A 5510-nucleotide genomic window follows, 5' to 3' on the forward strand; every position below is an offset into this window, starting at 1 on the left:
AAAACCCAGACTCATAAGATGGGTGTTGCTTCTACAAGAGTGTGATATAGAAATAAGAGACAAAAAAGGGACAGAGAACCAAGTAGCAGATCACCTGTCCCGAATAGAATCAGTAGAAGGGGCGTCCCTCCCTCTTACTGAGATTTCTGAAAACTTTCCAGATGAGCAACTCTTTGCCATCCAGGAAGTACCATGGTTTGCAGACATTGCAAACAACAAGGCTGTGAGATTCATACCCAAAGAGTATAGTAGGCAGCAATCAAAGAAATTGATCTCAGATGCAAAGTACTATCTGTGGGATGAACCATATCTCTTCAAGAGATGTGCAGACGGAGTAATCCGTAGATGTGTGCCTAAAGAAGAAGCACAGAAGATCCTCTGGCATTGCCATGGATCACAGTATGGAGGACATTTTGGAAGTGAGCGAACAGCTACAAGAGTCCTCCAATGTGGCTTCTACTGACCTACTCTCTATAAAGACTCCCGAGAGTTTGTACGTAATTATGATAGTTGCTAAAGATCTGGCAATCTGCCTCACGGTTATACCATGCCTCAACAAGGGATCTTGGAGATTGAGTTGTTTGATGTATGAGTATTGACTTCATGGGGCCTTTCCCACCATCACACTCAAACACTTATATTTTGGTGGCAGTGGATTATGTATCCAAATAAGTGGAGGCTATTGCAACACCCACTAATGATACTAAGACAGTGCTGAAATTCCTCCAGAAACATATCTTCAACATATTTGGTGTCCCTAGAGTACTAATCAGTGATGGGGGCGCTCATTTCTGCAATAAACAACTTTACTCTACTATGGTTCGATATGGAGTTAGCCATAGGGTGGCAACTCCATATCATCCACAGACAAATGGGCAAGTTGAAGTCTCTAATAGAGAACTTAAAAGAATCATAGAACAGACTGTGATTAACCGTAGCAGGGATTGGGCAAGAAGCTTGGATGATGCTCTGTGGGCATACAGAACAGCATTCAAGACTCCTATAGGGACCTCTCCATACCAGCTTGTGTATGGAAAAGCCTGTCACGTGCTAGTGGAAAGGGAACACAAGGCCTACTGGGCAACCAGATTCCTAAACCTTGATGCCAAGTTAGTTGGAGAAAAACGATTGCTCCAGTTAAATGAGCTAGAGGAATTCAGACTCAATGCTTTCGAAAATGCAAAAATTTACAAAGAGAAAGCAAAATGATGGCATGATAAGAAGCTGTCATCCAGAGTCTTTGAGCCAAGGCATAAAGTTCTGCTGTTTAACTCTAGGCTTAGATTATTCCCCGAAAAGTTGAAATCCCGGTGGAGAGGACCATATGTGATTACAGGTGTGTCACCATATGGCTACGTAGAGCTTCAGGATAATGACTCTAACAAAAAATTCATTGTTAATGGACAGAGAGTCAAACATTATCTTAAAAGCAATTTTGAGCAAGAATGCTCAAAATTGAGACTTAATTAAAGCTCAGTAATAGTCCAGCTAAAGATAATAAAGAAGCGCTTGCTGGGAGGCAACCCAGCCATTAACAAAGCTTATTTGTTAATTAAATGACAATTTTACAGGTTCATATTAATTATCTTCAAGGTAAAATAGCAATTACATGAGTTGACAGAGTTATAGAAGGATTCAGAGGATAAAACAGCAAAAAGAAGTTCACTGGTGCGAAAATGCCAGTAAAAGCTCTTTTGGGCGTTAAACACCCAAAAGAAGCATCTACTGGGCGTTTAACGCCAGTAGGGATAGCCTTTTGGGCGTTAAACGCCAGAATGGATACCATTCTGGGCGTTTAACGCTAGAATTGCAGCATCTTGGGCGTTCAGAAAAATGCCCAGTGATAAAGGATTTTCTGGCGTTTAACGCCAGCCAGAAGCTACAGCTGGGCGTTAACGCCCAGGAGAAGCAACAGATGGGCGTTAAACGCCCAAAACATGCAGCAGTTGGGCGTTTAATGCCAGGATTTTAAGGAGAAGGTAACCTGGTTTTCACTTCAAATTTTTTCCATTTTTCATGTTTCAATTCATGATTTCTTGCATAAACATGTTACAAACTCTCATCTTTCAACTTCAATTTCGAAAATTTTTAATCCTAAACATATTTCTTAATTTTTCTTCAATATCTTTTCAAACCATTTTCAAAACTCATTTATCTTTTTGAATTCTTTTCAAATCTTTTTAAATTCTTCTCAAATCTTTTAAACTTATCATATCTTCTTTTCAAAATTTAGATTTATCTTTTTCAAATATCTTTCATATCTTTTTAATTTTAAATTACATCTTTTTCCTATCATACCTATCTTTTACAAATCATATCTTCTATCCTATCATTTTCAAAAAAAATTCGAAAACCCACCCCCTTCCCTTTAAATCCACGTTCGGCCTCCCTCCTCTCCTCCACAATTCGAACTTAGCTCTCCCTATATCCCACTCTTTTCCTCTATTTTGCTTGAGGACAAGCAAACCTCTAAGTTTAGTGTGTTTATCCGTGATCACTAAACCAATACCCACTAAGATCATGGCTCCTAAGGGAAAACAAACCACTCCAAGAGGCAAGAAAGATAATATTCCAAAACCACTTTGGAATCAAGGGAAGTTCTTAACCAAAGAACATTCAGACCATTACTACAAAATAATGGGTCTAAGGTCAGTGATCCCGAAAGTTAAATTCGATCTGAAAGAAGACGAATATCCGGAGATCTAAGAGCGAATTCAAAACAGGAGCTGGAAAATCCTAGCTAATCCTGAAACAAAGGTAAGAAGAAACATGGTTCAGAAATTCTATTCTAATCTGTGGCAAACAGACAGGTAGAGAATAGCTGGAACCGCTTTTTATGACTATCGAACTTTGGTCAGAGGGAAGATTGTTCACTTCCACCCTGACAAAATAAGAGAGATCTTCAAGCTGCCTCAACTGCAAGATGACCCAGAATCCTTTAATAGGAGAATGATGAGAACAAACAAGGGCTTGGACGAAATTCTAGAGGACATATGCCTCCCTGGATCCAAGTGGACAACCAACACGAAGGGTGTCCCAAACCAACTCAAGAGAAGAGATCTTAAACCAGTTGCCAGAGGCTGGCTGGACTTCATTGGGCGTTCTATACTGCCCATAGCAACCGCTCTGAAGTCACCATCAAAAGAGTAGTAATGATCCATTGCATTATGTTGGGAAAAGAAGTGGAAGTTCATCAGCTGATCTCTTGTGAACTTTACATAATTGCAAGCAAGAATTCCAAAGATGCCAAATTAGCTTATCCAAGCTTAATCTCTATGCTATGTAAAGATGCTGGGGTAAAGATGGGAGTAAATGAGTATATCTTAGTTAAGCAACCAATCACCAAAAAGTCAATGGAAGGACAACAAGTGCAGGACAACCCCATCAAGAGGAAAGCACAGGAGTTCCTCCCAGAAATCCCTCAAATTGAATACTGAGAGTGTCTTGAAGCATCTGTTACCAAGTTGTAAGAAGCTATGGACCAACTAAAGGAAGAACATAAAAATCAAAATAGCATGCTTTGCAAACTGCTTGGGGAACAAGAAGAGCAAGGGCGTGAACTGAAGGAACTGAAGCGTCAGAAGCTATCTCTTGAAGGGCCAAGCACCCCACAGACTAAAGGAGCATCCACTTCCCAAAATAAAGGTTGTTGAGTCCTAATCTTAGCCTTAACTCTGTGATAATTGTTCTTATTAGGAATTTACCTTAGAAGTTATATATGAGTAGTAGTAATTAGTATCTTTATTTTGATTTTATCTCCAATTAAGCTATAACTTATTTTTCTCATCATCATCAAACATGAATAAAATAGCAGATTTTTAGAATAAGGAGGCAATATTTTTTCGAGTTTTTAATAAGGAAAATTCTAATTATTTATATGTGGTGGCAATACTTTTTGTCTTCTGAATGAATGCCTAAACAGTGCATATTTTTTATATTAAATTTTATGAATGTTAAAATTGTTGGCTCTTGAAAGAATGATGAACAAGAGAAATGTTATTGATGATCTGAAAAATTATGAAATTGATTCTTGAAGCAAGAAAAAGCAGTGAAAAAAAAAGAAGGAGCAGCAGAAAAAGCCAATAGCCCTTTAAACCAAAAGGCAAGGTCAAAAAGGATACAAGGCTTTGAACATCAATGGAAAGGAGGGCCTAAAGGAATAAAATCCTGGCCTAAGCGGCTAAATCAAGCTGTCCCTAACCATGTGCTTGTGTCATGAAGGTCCAGGTAAAACGCTTGAGACTGAGTGGTTAAAGTCGTGATCCAAAGCAAAAGAGTGTGCTTAAGAACTTTGGACACCTCTAATTGGGGACTTTAGCAAAGCTAAGTCACAATCTGAAAAGGTTCACCCAGTTATGTGTCTATGGCATTTATGTATCCGGTGGTAATACTGGAAAAACAAAGTGCTTAGGGCCACGGCCAAGACTCATAAAGTAGATGTGTTCAAGAATCAACATACTAAACTAGGAGAATCAATAATACTATATGAATTCTGAGTTCCTATGGATGCCAATCATTCTGAATTTCAAAGGATAAAGTGAGATGCCAAAACTGTTCGAAAGCAAAAAGCTACTAGTCCCGCTCATCTAATTAGAATCTGAGCTTCACTTAAAACTCTGAGATATTATTGCTTCTTGATTTCTTTTTATCCTATCTCATTTATCTAGTTGCTTGGGGACAAGCAACAGTTTAAGTTTGGTGTTGTGATGAGCGGATATTTTATACGCTTTTTGGGGGTAATTTCATGTAGTTTTTAGTATGTTTTAGTTAGTTTTTAATATATTTTTATTAGTTTTTAGGCAAAATTCATATTTCTGGACTTTACTATGAGTTTGTGTGTTTTTCTGTGATTTCAGATATTTTCTGGCTGAAATTGAGAGATCTGAGCAAAAATCTTATTTAGGTTGAAAAAGGACTGCTGATACTATTGGATTCTGACCTCCCTGCACTCGGAATGGATTTTTTGGAGCTACAAGAGTCTAATTGGCGCGCTCTCAATTGGGTTGGAAAGTAGACATCCCGAGCTTTCTAGCAATATATAATAGTCCATACTTTGCTCGAAGATAAATGACGTAAACTGGCGTTTAACGCCAGTTCCATGTTCCATTCTAGCATTAAACGCCAGAAACAGGTTACCAGTTGAAGTTAAATGCCCAAAACAGGTTACAACCTGTTGTTTAAATTCAGAAACAGCCCAGGCACATGAAAAGCTCAAGTCTCAACCCTAGCACACACCAAGTGTGCCCCAAAAGTGAATTTCTGCACTATCTATCTTAGTTTACTCATTTTCTGTAAACCTAGGTTACTAGTCTAGTATTTAAACAACTTTTAGAGATTTATTCTGTACCTCATGACATTTTTAGATCTGAACTTTGTACTCTTTGATGGCATGAGTCTCTAAACTCCATTGTTGGGGGTGAGGAGCTCTGCTGTGTCTCAATGAATTAATGCAATTATTTCTGTTTTCTATTCAAACACGCTTGTTTTTATCTAAGATATTCATTCGAACT

The sequence above is a fragment of the Arachis hypogaea genome, chromosome 1 (assembly GCF_003086295.3).
Source record: "Arachis hypogaea cultivar Tifrunner chromosome 1, arahy.Tifrunner.gnm2.J5K5, whole genome shotgun sequence".
Lineage (NCBI taxonomy): Eukaryota > Viridiplantae > Streptophyta > Magnoliopsida > Fabales > Fabaceae > Arachis > Arachis hypogaea.